Genomic DNA, 25676 nt, shown 5'->3' on the forward strand with positions numbered 1-25676 from the left:
CTCAGTTGCACTAAGACACAGAAAGGAAATAATCCCTACAGCCTGACCTGCCCCTCCTCCACTTCATGYACTGTGGCATGAGGCTTGATTATCATTATCAAGCTTTGAGCTGAGGTACTTGCCTCTGTGAACAGTCATGTACTCCTCCATCCCCTTTCATAACCCTCTCCTAAATGTGACCTCCTGCAATAGTGAATTCCTCTGGCTGATATCTACACTTGTGTATAGGTTATCCAGCAGTAAGTGTAAACCATATATGGAAATCTGATTTCCCTTCTTTCTCCGCTCTGTCCCTTTGCCAATTTTCATATCCTTGCAAGACATACTTTCCACAGCTGCAATAATTTTTAGTCAGTCTAATCTACCAGCTCCCTATCTGTGCTTACAGCCATCCTTATTCCTCTAGCATCTACTCTCCAGTTCCCTGGTCCACTCTTCTCTGCAATCAAACTAAATGATGTGATAATTCTCTCTAACCTCAAAGTCTATAGATACTTTTCCCACCTAGTTCTTGTCTCTTTGCTTTCTTTCCTTGTTATTATCMCAGTCCAGATTTCTTTCTTCATGTGTGCTAAGATCTTGTCCTAATTATACTATCTTTCCTCCTTGTTTTCTTTCTACTGAAATAGTCCAGTTTATCCTATGTACAGGACTGACTCCCTACATTTCAAGTAGTAAATTCTTTCCTTGCTGATAGGTTTCTGATATTTCTGTTTGCCTGTATTCTAATATGGGCCAGTGCCTAGTGCTTTAAACATTGTTAATAATGCATGCATGCCTGCAGGTTGTGCCATGGGATGGTTTGTCCTTGGGTAGGGTCAGGTCCTCCAGCTGGAGAAGGCTATTGCTTGAGCCCACTCCTGAAGATTCTGCTTCTGTCATAGCTGCTTTGATATTAGCATGTCTCTTATATCTGGCACAGCTCAGTAGTCTGTCTCCTCTTCTGAGACTTCAGAAACTGGAAGGAGGTGGTGAGGGGATCCAAATCAACAGCAGGAGAGAAGCCAGTGTGCTATGCTGCATGTGTATGAGACAGAGGCATGTGGCAGCACATAAGCACGACTCAAGCAGAAGTCTCAGGTCTGGACTGAAGACTTGACAGATTTCTCTGTGTCCTAGTAAGAGTAAAGGGGGCTCATAGTTCTCATCTCATTTGCCATTTCCAGACCCAGCCTGGCCTGCATCAGCTAAATCTGCCTTTGCTGGGGAAGGCATTAGRCACTGAAAAAAGAATTTTAATAACATATTCATGGAGTTTAATGGCTAGAAGGGACTGTTATCTCCTCTGGTTTGACCTCTTGCATGTCWTAAGATTTTAGGCTTCACCCAGGCACCCCTGTACCAAGCCTGATAACTTGTATTTAAGTAGGTTTTGTAGAAGAATACTCAGAGTGGATCTGAGGACATCACATGATAGGAAGCCATCTGTTATCCTGGTATGTTTTTGCTGGGGTCAGTAACTGTTAAATATTATTGCCTTAGTCTAATCTGAACTCATCTGCCTGCTCTTTTCATCTGTGGTGATGTTATGTTTCTCCACTAGTTTAAAAAACCTWTAATAACTGGCTTTTTGTTCTTCTAAAGGTACTTATGCGTTGCAACCAAATTATCTTTCAATCTTTTTTGGTAATTAAACAGTGTAATAATTTTTACTATTTTAATAGTTCTGTRACTTTAATAGTTAATTCTTTAATAGTTTGTCTATATCAGAATGTCTGGACTAGCTGAAGCTGCGAGTGAAGAGTCCTGTGCTAAATGATATTAAGCCACATGTCAACACTGAAGCAGAAGAAAGGTGGTCTTAATTAAATTTGACCTAACTCATTTCCAAAGTAAATTAAGTCAAGCTGAATTGCAAACACCTTAACTCTGAATAACAGAATAAATATATGTACTTCTGTATGTGATATTCTATAACAATATGCTTACATGAAATGATCTTTAAAGCTGATACGGATGTGGAAACACATGGCAGAGAAACACTTGGAATGGCACATTATAGGATACTTCCAGGTTCTTAGTAAAAAGGAAAGAGAAAAAAAATTTAGAGAGCTTCTTAAAGCTGTATATGAGAGAAGGCACAAAGCAAAATTGACTGCATAACCAATGTGAAGTAGAAGACCTTTGCTTGGGGGAAAAATTGAGCCACGTTCTGGTGGACACCGTATCAGTGAGGGACCTTGCACTTGGGGGGAAGGGAAATCTTTGATTTAGCTAAACAAAAAATGCTGAAGTGTTAGAAGAGCTATGCAAAAATATATGCAGTTTGAACTCAAATAGCTTGTCATGAAGAAATTGAACCAATGTGGATAAAAATGCAAAGGGAATATATTTCTCAAATGACTGTATGCCAGAGCTAAGTATCTAAGTAACAAGCAAGATTAATTGAAAGATCTAGTAGGTGCAATTTAATGTAATTGGCTTTCATGAAACAGGGTAGGAGATACATGTTTGGAATTGCAAAATCTCCAAATGCTCCAAATGCTGTCTTTTCCAAACAGAACAGATCTGTATTAAGCGTGTGTGGTTTTAGTGGGGAAAACAGCAGTTTGTTGCATATTCTTTTGCTGTTTCTTCAGGTTTAGACATTACAGGTATGCTGATAAAGTCTGGGAAGCAAACCTACCCAGGACCACCAAATCAAACTAGAAAATGAGATGAGTAACCTCTTACGTACCTTTATTTTAGCACACAAAAAGTAAAGGTGTGGTTTGAGATCAGTTCAAGTGGAATATAGCCGTATGTATCAGCTTGGGTGATATATACGTGAGATCTTGTGTAGGCAGTAGTAAATACTGTTTAAATATTTATTTGTTACAGATAATCATTTTCTAACACAAAAGATGGTTTTATCTAGCATAATTCTGTTTTGGACTTCATTATAATAGGAAAGGATGAGCTAATCTTTGGTATGAGAGTTTGTGGTTACCTAGACACTAGCGATGATGACCTAATTACATTTATGGGTAGAGAACAGTCTTCCTGATAAAGTATGTGCATGTGTATTTTATGTTTGATAAGCACTAGGGCTGAAGAAATATAAACAAGCCTGACCAGAAGAGAAAATACAATATTACAAATAAAAATTGAGCACTTAAAATATTTTATTATGTGTCCAAAAAGCCACAAATCTGTAATCAAGAGTGAAGGACATCTTCAATGAAAACCCATCCTGGTTAGTGGCWGAGAGAAGGCAGTAATTAGAGTGTAGAGGGCAGTGAATCATAATATTGATGAAAAACATACGTGATTGATTATAGTGAGACAGATTTCTGTTATTTCAGTCTCACTTTCTTGTTTGCTAGCGCTAATTGTTTACTGGTATTGCAGAGTGTAATGAGTAAACAACAGTAGAGGTCATTTACCTAAACGTGGCTGATGGAAATGATCTTCTGAGGGGTAATCTTGGAGATTTATTCTCTCTGAACAGACAAAGAGAAAATAAATGCCAGCCAGTGTAATGTAGGAAATTGRTATCGGAAGCTGAAGGCATAAGTGAAAGTTCATGACAGTCTGCACTAAGGACAGTAAGAAGCATTTTGTATAATAACTGGAAAAGAAACCATAGAACACTATTGTATGAATTACTACATTGATAATGTTAAACATACATTTATTTAAGAAGTACCTTTCATTTGTTAAAGCTACTTCTGTTTCCACTCAAAACACTGTTAGCATGAAGATGGCGTGTTACAGGCTGGGGCACAAGGGAACTCAGTAGTGTTCATGCTAAATATTCACTATCGTTGCCCTTACCACTCCAGCCTCTGGGGCTTATTAGGTCACCCAAAAGGGGACAGAAAGAACAAACTATTCCTTTTCGTGACCCTTTGTATCAGCTGTGGATTGGCCTCTTTAAAGTATATTTACTCAGTGTGTTCCTCCTGCCTCAGAACTGGGAAACCTTCAACTCGGTTGACAGCATCCATACTCCTAGTTACTTTGCTGCTTTAGGAGTCAGATTAAATGGGCCAAAGTCTTACTAGGCTGATAGAGGACTTTCACCTCAAGCTGATTTACCCTGACTTCTGTTGCCATTATTATAATGGGCACTTCCTCAGCCCCTTTCTCTTGAGGAAGGCAAAACACCTATACGTAGAACTGTAGAAAGCAGTTTTCATTTTCCTTRAAGCTTTCTGATATTTCAGACGATGCTCCTGTTTTATACTGAGGTAAAAACATGATCTTTCAAAGGTACTTGCAAAAATTGAAAACAGCTGATCTCAGAATAGTTCATTACTGTCTTCTGGGCTGGAGAAGACTCAGATTGCAGCCTGTCTGATTCAAAGCAAGGACTTGGATCACCAGATTCAGTGTTGAACTTGTCCCTCATGTAAGAGAAACTTGTTCTCATGTATTTTGTGTAAATAATGAAATATCGATCTAGAAAGAGACAGATTCTATAGTTGAGCAGCAAGGGTACTCACCTAAAATTTAGTCTTAGTCTAAATTACTTTTCTAATTAATATTTAATTGTTCATACAGAATGGCAAAGTTTCAGCTGAAAAAGGGTATGTTTCTTGTGGGGTTTGATGAGAAATTTCACCTAAGAACTGAGCAGCTCTTTCTGAGAAAAGCCAGAAAAGACATCTCAAACCTGTTACACTTCCACACACGCACAAAATAAAAACAAAAAAAYCTAACCCTTTGGCTTAGATTAAAACAAAATTTCTCAAAACATTCTTCTATTGTGTCCTACCTCTTCTTGGCTTCTGAAATATGGTAGAAATTTTCTTTTGGGATTCTAGAAATAATGGCTGAACTTCACAGGAAAATTACATCAAAGATTTATGGAAAGCAACAATGAGAAAAGAGATGACTTTTAGTAAGTGTGAAAAAGGTATTGCAACTGAGTTTGAGAACCACGTACAGCTAAGCATAACCAAGGAAACAAATGCCAGAAACCGTATGCAGTTCAAAGTAGCTTACTCCTACTGGAAATCGTTTATTTTTTCAAATACAAGTAAAAATCTCTTCTCTCTCTCTTTCTCTCTGTATAGATAGATAGATATAGATTTATTTTTGCAATGTGATCAGCACAGTAGTTTACATTTCAGTGCAGAGTATTCTTTTTATTGTCATTCCTTTGGATGCTGACAGTCAGCAGGCTCAAATGTGAAGACTTGTTCTTCATCTTGTGTATGTGGGGGAGTGGTAATTTATAAAATGATTGTTTTGTACAATAATTCTGAGCTGAGTGAGGAGAGCACTTATTTTGAAAGGCTAACTCTATACAGACACTAGCACTTGCTGATGTGTTTACTTTGCTACTCTCTTTTTCTATTAAATTGTCTTCAAGTCTATTTTTTTTTTATTGCCTTCCTCATACTTCTCAGGGCTGGGAAGCAAAATAGTAGGCCTGGATCTGGCTRTCACCAGTGGGTGAGAAGGACTGTGCAGCCCTGTTGCTGTGGCCCAGGGCACGTGTGCCTCACTGCTTGGCAATGATGATGGACCGAGACAGGCCTGTGATACCTGGGTAACCTGCTCGCAACCTTTAGCTGTCCTGCTCCCAAGTGAAACAGGCAGCTGAAGTCAGCGCTGTAGCCTACGCTGCTAGAATGAGCCCTTTCACCAAAGATGAGAAAAATGTGTGGTATTTGGTGGGCTTTTGTGGTCCCTGCCACCAGACAGCCCACATGGATTTTGCAGTAGGCAGCTGGACACTGATTTCCCAGTGACCTTTAAGAGCAGCCTTTTTGTCTTTTTTAGTGAAGGAAGAATGAAATAAATGGGATCTGAGAACAGAGCTCAGGCTGGCTCTGAAGAAGTGACAGAAAGATTACGTTTCTGATCAAGCCRGTATGTTTGGTGATTGGAAAGGCTTCCTGGGGTCAAAATGTTTGAGCTTTTTCRGAGTCAAGCACCCCCCACTGCCTGCCACGTGCACTGAAATGACTTGAATTTTTTTTTCTCTAGTTGATCAATTCTKTGTAAATGTGTTGCATAGACTAGATATCTGCAGCCCACTGGAAAAATTGCTTCTATGGTTTTGCACATTCAGGCCTCACAGATACTCACCAAATCCTTTGATTTGCATACCCTGAAGTATGATTTGTACAGGAAACTGATATTAAATGTCAACTTTGAAAATAGGCCTTGTCATGACTAATGCAAAATTCACTCCTGTGGTTAACTTAGCAAGATAGATTGGCAGACATCATACATTTATTAAACAACCATAATTATATTAACGCTAGTCTCTGCCCAGGAGAGGTTCAGACTTGGAACAATAGGATGTGTTCATAACGTGGGAGTAAAATCTCTGAATAAAGATACAGTGAGAAAGTCAAATTGTGCATTGAGATTGAGTAGCTCTGGGAGGTTCAGATTCTGGTTGTTCAAGTGAGGTTGTGGGCTGTGATGAAGGTACATGATTAGAACTGATGTCAGAGTTYAGGAATACTGATGAGCTGTTCAGATATTCCAGATACTGCAAGATGARTTAAGATACATTCATAGAGGTATTGACACCTTTGGATGCACTATATTTGCATGTTTGTTCATTTTAAAAGGTCAGCTAAGCACCTTGATAACTTTAAAAGTAGCCTGCTGTGTCCAATCTGTATTTAGTTTCGTGCYGCTTCCTCTGCAAGATTAGGTATCAAGCTGTTTGTGTGATACTGATCACGTTACACATCTTTATGTGGTTAAGATCGTTGTTTGGATTTAGGAAACAGATACGCTCACTAGTTTCTTTCTGGATTTTCCCATGCATGATTCTGTTATTTCAGGCAAATGGCCCAAGGTATTGCCCCATTTGGTTCTGTTTGGTTGCACTGATGTCATGTGAATAAAGTAGAAAGCTTCTGGGACAGTGATTCTCTGCTCAATTTGTTGCAGGAGGCAAGAAGGTCTTTACCAGATTCAGTAGTATCTGTCTGCTTCTTATGCTGACGCAGTGTCCGCCTCTCTCCTCTGCATACTGATGTCCTCTATCTGTAGTCAGCTTGTCTGTCACTATAAAGAGGGAAGAACGAAGTGGACAGTGTTGGATTGAAGGGCTGTAAGTGGTTATTGATTCCCAGGCTTCCTGCATTCCTAGAGGTGGAGGTCAGGAAGGGGGTGTGTGTGTGTGCCTGTGAGAGTATAGAGGTCTGCTCTGTGTAAGCCTGCCAGTATCCAATGGTGCGTAATSTGTAAGTAATGGGATGTACATAATTACGCTTTTGATGTGGGTTTATGTACCACTATGCCTGAATTTGTGCTTTTATGCACTCTAGAGGATATGTTCTCATGTTATGATTGGAAGAAGTTGTGTGCAAGGGTGCGTGYGTGTGTTTATCTCTGCTTATATGTAGATGAAAAATATGTAATYTGCATCTTTTTTTCTGCTCTAAATACGTGCGTATGTGTATCTTGTGTATGTATATACATATATATATATATATATATGCAACTGCATATAGGGTGACCTCTGGGTCTACACTGGGATAGATACAGCTAAAATGAGATGGACTGTGTGGCATCGTGCTATCACGTGACACTGTGTGCCACACTTGGTAGTGCTGATAGGGTTGAGAAGAAGGCAGGGACATGTAATTCTTAGTCTTCCTGCTAAATCTGTCCTTCTTGTACAACCTATATGTGCATGTCTGTAGTAGCTCGTGAAGGGGAAAAGAAGTTCATTTCTAAATGAAGACTGAAAATGCATGCAGTAATGAAGTTCAGATTTGATTAGCTTCCAATACCTCTGTTCACATGGAAAAAAAATCACATTTCCTGGGTGATCTTTTATCAAATGCAGGCCTAGGAGGAAGATCTGTGCTGCATGCTGTCCTGTGGGCATCTCTGTGGGCTACCCTCTGCGGAGGAGATAGGTGCCTTCTGAGGCCTTGTCCTGCCCCTCTTCCCAGCTGAGCTTGGGCCAGAAGGCTAGGGCAGCCTCTCTACACTGCAATGAGAATTTATTGATGTGGCAGGTGCCATGGTGGAAACCAAAACAAAACAGGTGAGGCCTGTCAAGACTGTTCTTTTAAGTTGATGTTACCAGCTATGTTGCAGAGAAAGGGGAAATGATGCATTCTTTGTAACCTTTCTTTATTACTGTTGAGCTAGGGTTTATGAAAAGTTTGAAAGGAATGCACAGTGCTTTCCTTGACTCTTCTTGCATTTCTTCAGGGTCTTGTATGGCTCTTTAGAAACTTCTTTCTCAGTGCAGGCACAATTGTCTTAAGAGTTAAAATGACACAGCTGGATTTTGTGGCAGAGGAGGACAGGGCATAGCAAGACCATTTCCAGTGCAGATTTGCCACAACGTTGGGTTTTAGAGGGCATGTTTACAGAAAGCAGAATAAACGTGTTAAGAAAGACTCAGACCCCMTTTAAGTACTCTTGACCAGTTGATTCACAGGTGCTCAATCCCGTATGGATGTGTAGGCAGTGCCCTGTTGTCTACCCCTTTGGTACTTGCTACTTTGGGGCAAATGCTTGATTGCAGAGTATTCAGCTAATATTTTACTGTCTGCTTTGACTGATGCAGTATGAATAATATATTTTCTGTGAGTTCATTGCTAGAAAGGGCGAGAAACTTTAGCAGGATTTCTGTCTGTCTTTGGAATAATCTTTTGTGATGCTCTCTGGGAGAGAATAAAACTTGGGCAACTTCTGAATGCATGTGAAAAGGTGCTTAGAAAAGAGTCGGCCTGAAAGAGAGCAGCTTCATGGTAATACAAGTTTGTCTTCATATCTGCTCACACATCCTAAGAATAAGCATGTGGCATTTCTCAGCCTGTTTAGACTATAATAACAGTCCATAATCCAGATGGTGTTTAAGGTCAGGCTAGTTCTACTGGGGATCCTGACTGATTGGAATAAATAATGATAGAATTCGGAAAAGTGATTTATTTTGTGAGCATTGAATAGTAGATATTTCAATTCTAGAGATGCTTCATCAAATACCCTGCTCTTTCTGGTCAGTTCCACTGATTTCACTTGAGACTGTGCAGCCATAATAAACTGAATTGAATGTGGGCTCTTACAATTCCTCACCCAGAATCTAAACCATATAAAGCTTCCCAAAAGGCAGAATCAGTATTTGATGGTCTTCTCTTTGAGATGGTAAAAACCCTCCTAAGACTACCAGAAGCTTCACCCATGTTTCTATAAGGCTACAGAGGATTGGCAAAACTCCAAATATGCCTCACTTGCTTATATGTCTTTGACTTTAAGAGAGAAGGGGAAAAAATAAAAAGAACAACAAAGCCTTCAGACCTTGCTTTYCTCCTTGGCATACTGATGCTTCTTTTCCGCGTAAGATCATAAAACAGTTTGTTCTACAAAATTTCAGAATTCAGTCTCTACAGAATTTACATTCCACTTGGAGAGAAAAACAGCAGTAATTTACATGAATAGGATAATTCTACGTGTGAACAGAGTAATTCCACATGAGACTCATTGAATGTGCCTCTGCAAGCTTACTATTTGCCCATGAATAAATGTTATGCCTCTGTGAATGGATGTGCTCACAGCTCTTACAGACTTGGTAAGCAAACCTGTGGGGACCGAACTGAGACCTTTCCATAACTTCATTGTGCATAATTTTAGTGGGTTTTGAGGAGAAGCCCYGGAGTTGAGCTCTGAGAAGAGATGTTCAATCACAGCTGGATTTGAATGTTTTTAGTAGCTGGATGTTTCTGTTCCTTAGCTTAATACTGACACTAGACTGAGGGGCTATGGAATAATTTTAGRGTTAATAGAGAGAGAAACTTGTAAGTGATGGAACTGTACCTGCGGAAGGAGAGAACYGTTGTGTTGCTCAGGCCCACGTCTATAAAGGCAGGGGGCTGGAGTGTGCGGGGTGGAGAGGAGTGTGGGCAGAGCAGTGTCTGTCACTGTTGCAGAAGGCACTGGTTTATGGTGACACGTGACCATAGCCTGTGTAACTTATCTCTTGCTGGCGAGTGTACCATGTTCACTCAGAGGCACATACAAAGAAATTGAAAAGAATGAGGTATATTTTTTTCTAAATCATTTGCAAATCATTTTTGATTTTTATTATGAGTTTGGAAGAGTCTGTCTGATAGTACCTCTCAGCCTGGCTCTGTGTAAAGAGGTTTAATTTTTATGTTTCCATTTAGTCATTTTTATTGTGTTGTTTCCTAGCTTGTTACCAAATAAATCCATGTTATGCTGAAGCAAATGCCTGAGAAATAGAAAACAATTCTGTGCTATCCTTCTGTTTATTGTGGGTGACAAATATTACTGGGTTTAATGAATTCACTTACAAAGGACTAAGATCTTCATTGAGTTCTTGTATTTGGCTATTATAATACTAATTGCTAGAAATTATTAGCATGATGCTAATAAATTCATGAACCGCATGGGTACAGTTTACCGGAGAAACAGATACGAACCTGAGTGTGCTTCCATTCAACTGCCTGCTTGTATTTTTCTGAATCACAYGTTAGGTGAGTGTTTGTTTTGATGGGATGTTTCTGTGCACCAGTGTGTTTGAGTAGGGGTAGTAGTCCAATACCTGTCTTCTGAGACCTTCACATGTGAAAACATGCGCTGGAATGTGCGCTGGTGTGTCTGATGAACATGTGATTTTGCTTACATGCTTACAAGAGTGCTGTAATGGTACCTGTAGCTCAGAAATGCATCCTTATGCATCTGTAATTGAGTGTATGTATGTGTGTGTATGAACATTATATTTAAACATATTTGATAAGTGCATGTYAGAGTTCCAATTAGGAGATAATACAACATACAAAAATTCCCTTGAATCTCCAACTCATTTTTGTTTAACTTCAATCATTTTGTGACTAAGGATCATTGGGTTTTTCCTCTGGGAAAGAAAAGCCACAAATGAAACAAGTGTATAAGGGCATCCATGGCTGGCACCATGCAGTTGATAGTCTGAAACAGAGAACTTCTTATGTGCCTTTTTTTTCTCATTGATCATGAGATGTGACCTCTGCTAATAGCAGTTAATAGAGCCCTGTTCTTTTCCCTGGAAAACGTGTGTAAGAATTTGGCAGAAAAAGGCATTTCTTGAAAGTCTTGCCTAGCATTCTCTCCACTGACAGCTAGTTCTTTCCTTTAATCTCYGAACATAAGACTTGCTAATAAAAGCCCAGAAACAGCTTTCCTCACTAGAACCAATGTTTGCCAAACACAACTAGGGAAGAAGAAAGGGATTCTAGTGAGAATTATCTCCGTTGACTTTAACAAAAATGAGCTTGGCATCTGGAGTTAAAAGGTTTATTTGGTTTTGGAAAGCTTTTCAACCAAATTCAAACATGGTGATTGAGAAATGGTATGTGTTAGTTATCTGTGGAGAAGGCCTCACTCAAGTGAGGCTAGTGAAGTGGGTCTTAATCTAGAAGTGACCTAAGCTGTTGTAAGCTCCATGTTGAGGCACATGGGGAAAAATGTTACATCAGTCCAGTCTCCATCAACTTCATGGCAGTCCCTTGTCTGAGATGATTTTTCCCAACACGAGGCTTGAAGCCAAGAGTGGCAGAGCTGCAGTGCGAGGGCCAGACAGGCCCAGCGCAGCTCGTACTAGATGGAGGGGGAGCAGCTACATCTGCCCTGTYGCTCCTCTGGGGTTGGGATGGACAGTTTGGAGTGTCTGCTTAGAGAATTATGGCCAGCGACAGCAATAGGAGAAACGGAGATAATATCTGGTGTCTATCGCCAGTGCACGTCACAGGCGTCTGCATCTGCTCTCCTTCTCATCCCAAAGCGCCGATCCTCCTCCAGTCTGCTCCTCCGGGATCTGGCCCTGATCCGCCAGGGGCCATGGGATGGTGGCTAGCACAAACCAAGGCAGAGCAGATTTTGCCCTGAGAGCCATAAACCTCAGTGTTGGTAACAAGCTGAAGCTCCAGGTTGCAGCGGCACTGGGCTAAGGCTGTCTGTGCCAGACGGGGCCCCACGGCCGCCTGGCAGGTCCGTAGCCGCAGGGCGAGTGCGAGGTCAGGCCAGGAAGCTGGATCTGAGGGGCCGGTGGCTGGGCAGGGCTGCRAGAGGGCAGATGCATCCGTGCTTGGGCGTAGAGGGCAGGGTTTGGCTGTGGGGCACCTCTGCCAAAGYGTGTTTCAGAGGGGCAGTAACTCCTGAGGAGAGGAGACGCAGGAGGACACGCGTGAGAGGAGGCACCAGCAGAGACGGGGAAAGGGGGCACTGGAGGATCCTCCGAGGGGCTGGCGCAGTGCAAGAAAAGAGCATGAGACAGTGGTGGGGAGAGACGCTGGGCACGGAGCTGATCTCCTGCACCGCCGTCGCCTGCCCAGCGTGAGTGACACGTGTGGGGAGACGAAGGCGAGCGGAGATGGAGATAGGGGTTACCGAACTGGAGTTGAACCTGGGGAAGGAGGGACAGACGTTTCCTGAAGAGTTCATCTCCTTTGTTTCTTCATACTCAAACTGATAACTGAAACTTTGTTAATTGGCAGTAGATTAAATTTACCTGCCCCAAGACTCTGTGCGGGGGATCCAAGAGCAGCAGCCCGGTGGCTGCCGAGGGGCTGTGGTGGCCACAGCCACCCTCTGGAGAAGAGGGTGCTGCTGTGGCCTGGTACGTGGGGCCTGGCTCTGCAGAGACCCAGAGCGCTCAGCTGAGCGGGGGACACCAGCTCACCATCTTTGCCTGGTTAATGGGCTGCTGAGGGGGATCAGCCAGTGTCTGCTGTGAGAGCCAGGCCCTTGGTGGGGAGTTTGCAGCTAGTGGGAGCAGCCAGGTAGCTGAGGGTGACTGTGCCGGAGGGGGAGCCCTGACACCTGGGGGGAAGCGAGGGCTCTGGCAAATTTAAAATGGAGCCCTCCAAGGTTGCTGCAGTGATGAAACAGACCTTCAGAAATGGGACTGCTGCTCCCCACAGTGAGTGTGACTGCTCAAGCATCCTTTACTCAAAGTAAACTTAAAGAAATGCAGGACGCCTGTGGCTCCTGGCTCAGGCAGATGCCCCTGCAGTGGCTGTGGTTAGGAAACCAGAGCTGCGCAAGGACAAGACTGTTTGGCCTGTGACAATCTACAACATAGCCCAGGCCTGAGCCAAAATGGGGCTCCTGGGCCTGTGAGTGGAGGCCCTAGGTGAGGCCAGTAAGGGCCAGAAAGGCCCATTAGTGCCCTCAGGGTCCCAACAGTCTGATTCATTTGACCATCAAAGAGTATCACATCTGGATATTCTCGATTGCTGTTCCCTCTCAGAATCTGCATCCGGCTGCCAAAAATAAACCCTGGAAAATCTTCTCCAGACTTTATACCAGACCTCGTCTGTTTGGGGCAGGAGACTTGGGATTATTCAGTCACGCATTTGCAGACCTCAGCTGGCTGTACTCAATAGATCTGAAATTTGTAATTTAAACTGTTAATTTAAGGCTTCTGTTCGCTCTTAACTAGCAAAAATGCTGACTGAGAATCTAATACACAAACATAAACCATTCGTGCTCGCTTTGCCTGATCTCCTTAAGGAACAGAGCTTAAGGAGTTGTTGCTTTGCTTGGGAGGCAAGAATAGATTTAGGTTCTCAGTTACTGTAACAGCAGTTATTCTGACAGAGGTAGACACCTTTCAACATTGCATCTATCTGCTACCATCCTTGAATACTGCTGCTGTCTCTCGAACTCTCGTATCTTTGTAGTCCATCTATTGCCTCAAAGTCTGTGGCTGTAAATAGTGTTCCTGAGCCTGTGCGGATTCCACCCCGTCTGTCGCTGCTGTGCAGGGATAGCATGGGCCCCTCTATCCACCGTTCCGCTATGCCTATGAGAGCTTTGATATTCTTTGTCAGCGTGAGGGGTGCCGAGAGGCTTGCGGCACCGATCTCTCCTAGCGCTGGCACTCAAGAAGCCGAAAGTAAACCTGCTCTTTGACAAATCAAATAAGGGACTGCAGGCTCATTGGTGTATGGGGATGGATGGCATGTCTGCTGAAGAGGCAGACTGTGCCAGGAGAAAGGGGAAGAGTAGGTTTCATGTGTTGCTGTTCTTTTATTGTTTTTTTTAAAAAAAGTACTGAAGCTTAAGATAGCTTTTTTTTTTTTTTTTTTTTTTTTTTTTTTTTTTTTTTTTTTTTTTTTTTTTTTTTTTTTTTTTTTTTTTNGAGACCTTGTCTCTTTCCTGCTATTCTCTGATGGCAGAATTCTAGATTAACATCTTCAAACAGTACTGTTGTAAGCAGTAGTACTGGAGTGTGAGGGGTAAGGGGGATTCTGGGTTCTCTGTCCAGTTCTGCCTGTGCCCTTGACTAACTGTCCTTGACTAAGTTGCTCCTCCTCTATTTGATTCAGCTTCCCTGTTTGCAGCTTGCAGTAACGTTCTTCTTCCTCCCAGAGGGTATCCTGCAATTAATTGAAGTGTGTAGCTAAATGGCTTTAGCATGCAAGCTGAAAGTCACCAGGGACAAAACTGTTACTAGGGTAGGAATAAAGGTCAAGCCCTTGCTGACATGGTTGTCTTGATTAATTACTACACTAATCTCTACAACTCCACTTCAGCAAATATAATTTGGCCTCATCCTTTGTTTTGTTCATTTTTTGGTGACTAAGCTCCAAGAGACCTGATGAAAAGAGCTATGTGGAAAACACTACTTCTCTCTTGTATCCCTTCTGCTCAACCAGCCCTACACATGGTTCCTCCACTGTTTTCCTTTACCCTCCTTTGTGTGAGGGCTTTGCAGAAAGGTCCCCTGGCCACTTGAAGGACTCCTCACTGGTTACCAAGAAAACATGTAATCCTTGATTAGGCGTTTGAAGAGTCATATCTGATTACTTGAATTACTAGGAACATGCTGTGGTGGAATTGACTGAAGAGGAGGGTTKCATTTGATACTGTTTTCTCACAGCTTTTTTTATGTGGAGAAGTAAAAGACCAATACTGGAAAACGTTAGGGAGTTCTTACTCCCTTGGTGCTACTCCTGCTTTGAGGGGCTAAGTAGCCATCTGTGACTGAGGAAAGGAGATGACTGTGTTTTGGGTTCTGTGACTGATATTGTTTTGGGCCTCAGCGGTTCAGGACAGCCCCTTCTGAACACAGATATTGTCTGGAGTACATTGAGGATCACTAACAACATGAGAGGAGGATGCGGCAGGGCTTGGAGAGATGCAGAAGGGAGAGTGAGTGAATGTCTATGGTGAAGTGCAGTGAACTGAACCATCCATGGGCAGCAAGAGGGAAGATTCCTTCCAGATTGCTACCCAACGGGAAGTCAAAGAAATGAAGGAAATATCTTCTTGTCTCCTATTTGGCTCTTAGTTCTGTTAGGTCTGTTGTATTTTCTATTCCTTTGTGATTACGTCTGTGTATCAGTCAGGTATTGTTTTCTGCTTGAGTTGGGAACRTTCCCTAAAGCTGTTTTCAGTGCACAATACTCTCATTCTCTTTCCTAGGCCAATTTCAGAGTGAATTTTGGCAGATTACACAAGTGCAGAATGTTTACCATCCTGTCTTACATCATCATTTTCCTGTATCATTTATTTTTACTTTGACAGATTTTTTAACACTGTCAAATATGCATCAGAGGTTGAAGCATATTACCATAATACACTGCATTGTGGGTAATCCCATGCAAATTGTTCTGTAGAAAGTCAAGCTAAATCATATTCTTCAAAAAAAAGGCAAAACAAAAGGTTTCTTTTTAACAGTTTGTTCTCTGGATTTCAGAGCAGCTGCCAGAGGCAAGAGTTTATATTTTGTTTGATATTCAGAACCATATGCAGTGATGCTCCTCTTCACAAGACACAGTGCTAAAAGGATGGAGTCATGCACTACTGTGGGTTTTCTGTACGTGTCTCCAATTTAGTTTTAAAACACTGCTAGTTTTTCCACAGGAAAAATCTCTGTGCATGTTGGAGTGGCATAGTGAGAAGAAATGTCTATTGCTGATTTTTCTGTTACACAAACCTCTTCAGGAAACATCAGTTTTTATGAACTTAAAGATCATCAAATACCTTTTGGAAATGGAAGATCTTATTGTGTATTGTTTTTATATTTTTTTCTCTATTCTTAAGGTCATTTGCTTGGAGACTGGCTACTTTATTCCTCCTAAGGTCTATATACTTTCCCAAACTCAAACAATAATCCTTCTTTTTTGACAGAACACTTGATTGGAGTAGAAATGATTGCAATGTCACAAACAGAGGATTATCATTTTCGGTGGTAATCATAAAAGCAGGTTGAAAAGGACTCCTAAGGAAAATAAAGCTTGTTCTTATGCAAATTTTCTTAGGTAGTACAGCTACAAGATGAGAAATTCTGAAAGCTCATAATATGGAGTCAGTGTCATCTCTACTAAAATAGGTTTGCATACTTTGCTGTGAATGGTCAGTAGATTTTCAAAGACCCAGAGACTTGCAGTTTATTCTTGCAAGGTCTTTATGCTTCTCACCTGAGGCTCTAGGAAGTGAAGCATTGATTAGCTATAGTGCATTTGCTTCCTGTTAGTCTCTGAAAAAGCCACAATAGAGATATCTAATGTAGAACACGGGGAAAAYGTAAGCTGCTTTTGTCCGAGTCACGTCAGTTATCCTACTTGCTGGAGATAGCTTCCTCCCCTTCACCYTAGCGTCGTCTCTCTGATCTTGTCTCCCTTTCTTCAGCTTGTTCCTTAGAGTCTTCAAAGACCTGGTTTTCTTTTTTTGTCTCTTTCTCTCCAAAAGCACAGTAAGTGAAGACATTAAACTGAGCCTGTGCTGGTAGGATTATAGGGAAAAGATTTATAGGTGGTTTGCAAAAGTCTGGGTCTAACTGCCAGGTCTAACAGATACTACTCCTTAGTAAATAAGTCCAAATGTCTAAGGTCGTGCATACTGCTACTCAATTGCTTGTGAGCAAGCACTGCAGGTCCAACTCTCCTGTAATAAAGTACAGCCCTGAGATTTGATTTCCATTGTTTCTTTTTCCTGTTAATAATCATTTTTCCAGCCAAAAGGAAAGTAAAAATACCAATCAACAATCTTGACTGTCAGTTTACTCGGTACTACTGGACAAGTGGGTTGGCAATGAAATGGACCTTTAACTTCCTGTCTCACCTGAGAACTTTCTTGATATTCTGTTGCACATTCGAGGACTTGTTTCAGGATGTCCCTCCTCACACAGCCTCCCAGGGAAATGATCAGTGTCTTGCATTTTGGGCCTTCTGTTAAAATCTCTTGTTGATCCAATTTTCTTACATATTCTATAACATTGTGGCCTCCCTATATGGTGTTACTACAGTACATGCATTACGTGAATCTRTATTAAAGCAGATGTGGAAGACAGCTCTACAATATTTTTGCCTGAATTACCCTTGGTGTTATCAGCCAGTCTGTAGGTGACAAGTACAGAGTATTCAAAAGAGACAGAAAAAAAAAAAAAGGACAGATTTTCACTGTTGTTGCTTGTTTTTCTACCAAATGTGACAAGCAGCAAGAAAGGTCCTGTGTTTGAATATTGTCCTGACACCTGTAAGAAAACAGCCAACAAGCTCCTTGCTTGTACTGCCATCCTTCACTTTCAAAGGGAACAAGTTACAAAGATGGGGGAAGCTTTCTATGCTGTCTCTTTCCTTTCTGACCTGAGCTGGGTGTAGATGCTTTTTGTGCTTTCCTATGTGCCCGTGGCTTGGAAAATTAGTGACTCCTGTGTTGTTTCAGAAACACCAATTGTAGAATCGCAGTGGCTTTCTGTCACCAATCCTGAGGTTGTAGGGAGCAGTAGGTGAGGAGCCCATCTTTGATGGTCTTTGCTGAAGATGACCAAAGAGAATTTGTGATATGGAGAAAAAAACTGCCTGAGGAGTCATTTATAATTTAGGGAAAAAGTTCCATGTGGCTCTTGGGTTGTACCAGCAGAAGGGGATGGATTCATGGTGCATAAAAGGTTAGCTGTAGGTAATGGAGCTGTAGATGGCTCTGTRCCCTTACTCTCAGCTGTGGATCACTGTATGAAGACCTTAATTGATGTTAGTTTTAAGGGGAGCAGCACACAGAGGATTTCATGGAAATCTCTGTGAATCTGAATGTGAGCACAGAATCATTCTCCTGGGAGACTGCTGTCTGATGGAGTCTGGGCAGGGGAACCACCAGCACACAAAGCTTTGCTCTRTGGCCACTGGCAGAAGGTTTTGGAGGAAACAGGTGATTTTACTGAGARCAGGCTTGAAACTGGAAGAGAAGTGTGCTTCAAGGGATGATCAAAAGGCTCTGGAAGAAAATACGGGGCACTCAGGGCTGGAAYAATAAGAATTATATAGGCCAAGTTTTGGATGATTTCTAGAGCTATTTGTGCTGCCCTGGAGCAACAGACTAGGAAACAGGTGCATTGCTAGAGCTGGTAGGCAGCCAGGCTGGGGACAGAGCAGAATGCTGTGGGACCGCGCTGGCTCATCTGTACAAGAGGACAGTGCTTGCATGTTTTGTGCTGGTGTTATTTTTATACTCAGCCAATGCTATAAATCACGGAGTCAGGTCAAACCCTGGCTTTGTTCCTGTAGGATTTATGAGGGAACAGAGGATCAAAGGATTTGAAATACTGGGGAAGATAAAATCATAAAAAGTGGCCAGTAAGCTAGATAGCAGACTGTCTAAACCATGTTTAACAAGGTGCTAATTATGATTCCTTATGTTTAAAGACCTMTCCAGAGGGCTGGGAGAACCACCAGTAGCAGGGCTACAGGCACTGGAGTAACACAGGGGCAAGGAACCACAGCAACTGTGAAGGGCTTTATAATATGGTGGATTTGGGGAGGGAAGAGGTAAAGAGATTGGGGAATGAAGGTGAAATAGCGTAATTTCACATGTGGTTTCCAAGGGTAAATCAAGACTCAGTTTCCTGCAGATTGTTAGACGCCCTAGACAAGTCAGAGGTAATAAGAGAGCCTCTTGAAATATCAAGAAAATATCAGAGTCATGGAATGAGATATAAAAGAACTAGTTGTATAGTCAAAACTTAGTTAAAAGACTGGGCCAATAAGTGGGATACATGTGCCATCCTTGGGATGGAAAGAAACTGATAATGAGATGACTGCAGTTAGCTATCTGTGAATTRGTTGGTGTTTTTAAATACTGGAAGGCAAAGAGCAGAAAAAGTATGAGATGCACCTTTTGCAGCTGATGTAAATTATACTGTAGCAAGAGGACTGAAAGATCACGGGTGCCAGAATGTGCAATGAAACATAGASAAAGGCAGGGTAAAGCACGTTTGAAGAAATGGTTTAAAGCATTCGGACACATAACTGGGCTCTGAATTAGTTGSAACCATCCAGGAAAAATAAGTAACTATTATAAAGACAGCTTGATGAAGATGTCTGCTCCGTGTGCAGCAACAGCACTAAAGAAAAAAGTGAATAAGATGCCAGCATGTGTAAAGACAGAGGTAGRCTTGGGAGATGCTATAATATCCCTATAGAAATGAATGGTAGTATCTCCTGTGGAGTGTTGTGTTTGTTATGGGTCATTTCCTCTGGAAGAGACAAAGCAGTGATGAAGGGGGGTGAGGAAGAGCTCATGAAAGTGTTTAGTGGCCTGGAAGGCAACTTCAATACAGGAAAGAATTAGAGATAGCAGAGCTATTGAGTTAGAAAGGGGAGGAGTAAAGAGGTGCAGTGTATAGAGCTCAGCAGCGTGCAGCTGTAGTGCTAGCGCTGTGTCGGGGGAGGCTTCGCAGTGCTGTGGCTATTTGGTGGAGGCGTAGCAGGAAGCAGGCTTGCTGCCCCGCTGGATTCTCCCCTGACGTGAGGTTGCTGCTAGGCTGAGATGAAGCTCTGCCTGCCCTCCTCACCTCTGCGATGCTCCGGCATGAGAGCAGGGCTTTGGCAGTAACGTGGGGTGGAGAGTGCGGCTGGGCCGGAGTGACCGGCRGGATGTCGGAGTGGAGCGATGGCTGAGTCATGCTGCGCCAGCTTTTCACTAAAGCTGCTCTGGCCCAGGGGCCTCAGTCCCTGTGTTGGTGCAACCGTGAGAAGTACCATGATTCTGGGGCCCCTTTTGGATGGAGGACCAGCAGGCAAGCACACTATGTTTGCTGTAACATTTTAGTCAATCCACATTTTCATCACCTCTGAGGTGGGAAGAATAGCACACATTTCATGGGGGTGAGAGGGAAAGGATCCAAGGTTCCCCCGTTGCTATTTATAAAACACGGAGTTTTTATGATAGAAAGTACTGTGGAAGCTACCAGTATTGTTACTTTAAGCAGTGAAAGCCACACAGAAACATATCCAGGTATGGTGTAGTGTAATACAATAAGATGAGGGCACTTCATGAAATTAAGATGCAATAACTACTTCTTTATATAACACATAATTAACCTGTGGAACCCTGTTGTGGATAGCATTATGAAGACAAATACCTTACTAATTTTTTTCTTTTTTTTAAAAAAAAAGGTTAGACACTTTATGAATAGCATCTACATTTATATAAGCCAGAACAAAATTATAAGCATCATAAAATAATTTATTTCAAGATATGATCACCAGCAAGGATTGAGAAATCATTTTATTCCTGTAGTGAAATAATGGCCAAACTGGATAAATTTATAGCTGAAAATTAGGCATAGGTAGGCCGAGATTCGTGTTATCTTTCTGTATGCTGAAGTTATTTACACAGGYAAACTTCTAAGTGGAAGCGCAGAAGGAGGCAAAGTAATCCAGGGATTAGGCTGCCAAATTAGGATTTGCAAAAGTTCGGCTTCTTGCTTTCTCAGACTGCTTTTTAAAGCAAATTCATTTGACACAGGTTCTCAGGTATACTTAAAGCTCTATCTTGCATTTAATCTTTAGATACCTCAGGCTGCAACCTGTCTGTGGCTTGTGCGAGGGTGCACAGTTTTCAGCTAGCAGAAGAAAGTCTGTATGTGTGCGAACGTCGTGAATATACTACTGATGAATTTTTCAAGGCGTTGTCTGATGGGGTAATAACAGTTAACCTGAAGCAAATACTGGGAGCCCAGTGGAGGAAGTGTGTTCCTGGATAAAGCACTTGGTTGCCGTTTCTGTAAGGGAGCTTTGTTTCATCGCACCGCCCCAGAGTCCCTGTGTGACCCTAGTTCACTTTCCTGACAGCCAAATAGGAGGCTTAAATATCCTGCAGCAGAGTTTGTTTTYCTTTAGGAAGCACTGGTAATGCCCGTTGCTTTTGTTGTCTGTTATCAAAGGCTTGTCCTCACTGTTGCTTCCAAAAGCGCATGTCATCCCCTGCTTCCTCCGCATGCAATAACTGACTACTCAGTAAAGTGAGASTTGTGCATTAGCAGCGTACAGGTAACCGTTTGGATTGCACTGTGCAGGCAAACTTCTCCTGCCCAGAGCTGCCTGCAACGCTTGGATCAGAACTTAATAAACTCCTGACCCAGTCGGTATGAGTCAGTGCATGCTCCTCCAAAGCGCTCGGTTCTGGCCTGGCATATCATTCATTCAGCCTGTTCAGTTACGTTTGAAAAGGCACCGGGGGAAGGAGTGAAAGATTGGTCAGTGTCCGCGAAGAGAGCGGTAATAYGTTAATGATAGCCCAGGTCCATCCAAAGCCTAAAAATAGCTTCTTAGCATTTCACATGATAATGAGTGGGACAGAAAACCAATGTACCAGTCTACTAGAAAGCAAGAGCTCTGGAAGGAATAGTGTCTTTCCACCTGTAAGGTTTGTGTATGTCCAGGGGGAAACTCTCTCTCTCTCTCTCTTTTTTTTTGACTCCCGAGTTAGCCACTTTTTATGATTATGCCCCACATAAAGCACAGTCTGTCCTAGTCATACTCAAGAAGCAGTCTGACAAAGCTGGGCTCTCTGCCACCTGCACCACTGCCAGTTACCTGCTCCACTGCTTCCACCCATTATCTAATGGGTGTGGAAATACCCAGCTGATACTGCTCTGCATGAGTATGCGGGCTTTGAGATGGTGGAGAGTTAGACCCAGCATCCATATCCCAGAATAGTTTGCTGCTTATTGACAGGAATCATGAGATGGCAGAGTTTGACGTAAGGTGGTCGAGCCAAGTAAGTGGTCAGCTAAGGCTGGCAAATTCAATTCTAATAGAGTTTGTTTGCCTCCTCCAATGTATTATGAGCTTACGGCATGCTGAGGATGGAGTGGGAAGGAAAAGGGAAAAGTATGGAGATGGACCAGACAAAAGGCAAGTCAGCACAGGGGAAAGAAGGCTGAAGTGATCCTCTCTCCGTGGTAGCCCTGGAAAAATTAATCCAAATAGTTATTTGGCCTGTAAAATTTCAGCACAAATTTTTCTCTCTGCTGAATCCCTAGCTCTTATGTGAGAAGAAAGTTTGGATCTCTGTTCAGCAGGTGAGGGGTGAAGGGGTGAAGGAATATTTGCTCTTCTCATTCACTCCATCCCCTGAACAATCCAGTTTACGATTTCCATATCTTTACCTAGGTAAAGAGTCCATTTAAAAAAAAATAATAAAAAAGTCTCTATTTCTGTTCCCAAGATGTTTGCTCAGCCCCAGCTCAAGCAAAACACTAGCTGAGTTCAGCAAAAGTTTTGCCAGAGAGTTCAAGGCAAGCTGGGCCTTGTTTCCTTGCTGTATGTCAAAGTACCAGATGTAACGAGGACAAGATATTTGGAGTGAAGCGCACCTCTGCTACAGTGAGAAGGCTGTAAAGTATCCCATTAGCTTTCCTCTTGTTTTCGTTCCTCTACACTGACATCCACTGACCTCAGCAACCCTACCCTCTTTCTCATCCTTTTATCTCTCCCTTCCTTTTATCTTCTCTCTCTAACTCCAGTCCCTCTCATCTTTCTATCTAGAAWTTTTTCCTAGCCTATTTTTTTTTCTAGCATCCTCTGCCTTTTCTGCTCACTTAATCCTCTTGAAATTCTTTGGCCCAAATACCTGTCCTCTCCACTCCATCTCTTTTGCGTGCCGTACCTGCTGCTTAGGGAGCTCTGGAGCATGAGAAGATCTGGCTTGTTCCCTACTATCCTAGTCGCCTAAGCAGCCAGTTTCCCCAGCGTGTGCCTGCACGTTTTGATTCGCAGGGGATGAAAGGATGGTATCTTTCGGATCTGGTCCAAGCTAAACTTAAGGCTGCAGAYGTACCGGGCACCAAATGTTTCACTCAGCTCCCTGGTTTATCCTCTACAGCCTCTAAATGGTTTCTATTCGTATTCTGACTGAGAGCTTKCTGATGGAACTGGTGGGAAACCAGACTGTCAATTTATTTATACCCAGCCTTGGTACRTAACCATTGTGCATGTGCAAAGCTATTGAGATGCAGAGAGAATACTCTGTATGTGTGTATGGATATGCACTGACTGGAAGTGAGTTTGCAGGGAAAAGCTGTTGCCCCAAGGTTGAATAAGCGAGCAAAAGTGTGAGAAAATGTTGCGGTGGCCTTGCTGTGTGCCAGGGATCCCTTCTCTCTGAATCCAGGAAACCATTGCTGTCTCAATAATCTTTTGTCTATTTGTGTTTATTAATAATCTTCCAACTCTTTAAGTTGAGGCTCTGGTTTAACTAGTTACCTAGTTAAATTCCTRATTTAACTTCTGAAGTCCTTTTACCTTCTTTAACAGTATCTATATGTTGGGAAACTATTGCTGCATTTGGCTGTGGGAGTTTTTAAAGCATATGAGTAATGAACATTGAAGTTTTTCCATTGCTTTGGCACTTATTCTGTGAAACATTTTGAGGGCAATTTGAGAGATGTTGGAAACATCTAGTTGTGTTTTTTTTTTTAATTGATATGATTTGACCAGTTTTAGTTAATAATAATTGTATTGCCAATGTCTCGGCCAAACAATAYGTCAAGGATTTCTTTTTTTCCCTGCTCTTCAGTTTCCTGTTACTGTGACTGTGTGTCCGTTAGGAGATCCAGGTGAGCMTCCTGTTGCCCCAGGTGCTACCTCAGCAACAATTTTGGCAGAAAAATCAAGAAATATACTGGTTGAACTAGACTAGAAGTTAATAGACTAAATATTTACTTCATTCATCTATTACCAGCCTCTGGAATTAGCTTCTATAGTATAAAAAAAATAAAAACATCCCAGATTTGGAGAGGATTAGGTATCGACTCCTCCCATGCTGTCTGCTCTGGTTGAAAACATGACAAGGGATTAGCAAAGGTTGTTAAGAAGTTTTCTCTGCGATAGCCAGGGAACAGTTAATCTGTTATCTCACATCAAGATGCCCCAAAGGCTGCCTGAGAGGGCCCCTGGGACCAGTGGACGTACTTGTATTGTGCAGTGGAGCATGAGGCATCAAGCTGATGCTGGTCCAGACTGGTATTTTCATGTAAYAGAGCGTAACTGTGTGGAGAAAGGAGCTGATCCTCACAGCTGGATAGCTTTATTAGCGTGTCCCTGAGCTAATTAGGGCTGGCTAGCTTGTCTGCMGTGTTCTGCTGCAGAGATGCTATTTCCTGTGTTAGAATTTGCTCGGTTGCTGCTGGCTTGGAAGTCTTTGCACTGCTGCTCGGCGGGATGTGCCCAAAGGAAGGCAGAGCTGAAGAGCATCGTACTGGAGAGAAAGATGGGCTCGCAGAGAGTCCGGACCGGCAGGGCGCTGCGGGGAGATGAGGCAGGGTAAAGCGGCTTACTCCTGTAAGGCTGTGGCAACCAGACCCTGTACTGTCACTATACGTAGGAGCAGCGCAGCTTCGCTGCCGTGGAAGGGTGTTTCCTACCAGCGTGTTATCCAAACCAAAGGTGCTAATGACTCTTCTCTTCTGTCTTGCATTTCCCACACTCTCTTCTTGTATGTTTTTATATTGCACAGTTACAAGAGAAATGCCCAGACACCAGGCTTGCATTTTAGCCATCCAGATGGGACTGGCTGCCAACCACTGCATCAGCTCCTTGTATTGCAGGCGGATGCTGTCAGTAACATTAGTTTGATCCGTCTGCTCTGTCAACAGCTTCAAATCTAACGAGAGGCAAACTACACACCTTCAGCTTATGCCTGAAAGCAGTAGAGGGAGGAAGGCGAGGAAGAGAATTATCTGAGTTAGCAGAGTTTAAAAGAGTCTGTCAGTGTTTCAAGTGAATAAAGTGTGTTAACGCGTAATCCTGTAGCTGAGGTTTCCAGTTGTTGCTCCTGAGCTGTCTGGTATCAAAGCAATATGGGTCTATCATACAGCAGCTAACTTCAGTGCATGAGCAATTACTGTCTGAGGCTTCTCAGGTATATTATAGTTTTATTATTATTATTTCTCTGCTCGCAGTTTGCTGAGGCCTCTTCATATCCTGAATAAAGCCCGAAGGAAACATAAAGCCACAGGCTGAGTTTTAGCGCAGTCACTGCTCAGCATCTCCYGGATTGATAGGCATTTAGTGTGTTGCCTTGGTCTTGGAAGCAGGGCCCTCAGATGCACCCCAGGGAATGCCTCAAGATGTTCTCTGTATTTTTTGGCCCCTGAACAGATAACTCTTTTGCTGTAGAAATGACATATATTTTTGCTCAGAAATGTCACTGCATCTGCCTGCCCATTGTAACTCTACTGCACTAAGAACCTTAAGTATTTTAAAGTAAAATAACAAAATGTTTAGGAATCTATGCAGAACTGCTTAACACTCATTTTTTTTGCATTCATGACCCTTCGTTCTCATAAATTTTTCCCTCTGTTTTATTAAAACAATTATTGATATACTTTCTGTACCTGCATCTTGCCTGGCAAAGTTTGCGGTGCAGGTGAATAGGATGGGAGAAGAAAGTGTCAGGAATTTATGTATTTTGATAAAAATACCGTAAGAGACTGTCCAGAGAGCAGAAGTCAGTTCTCAAGAGACCCTAGTAGA

The 25676-nt window shown here is 42.4% G+C and overlaps 1 protein-coding gene across 1 annotated transcript in view; it reads left to right on the plus strand.

Moving 5' to 3' along the window:
* Positions 1-25676, plus strand: part of AGBL1 (AGBL carboxypeptidase 1) — a 289195-nt gene that overhangs the window by 169219 nt on the left and 94300 nt on the right. The gene's annotated exons all lie outside the window — the stretch shown is intronic.

The sequence above is a fragment of the Rhea americana genome, unplaced genomic scaffold, assembly GCF_003343005.1.
Source record: "Rhea americana isolate MKP2758 unplaced genomic scaffold, rheAme1 scaffold_28, whole genome shotgun sequence".
In the NCBI taxonomy this organism is placed as follows: Eukaryota; Metazoa; Chordata; class Aves; order Rheiformes; family Rheidae; genus Rhea; species Rhea americana.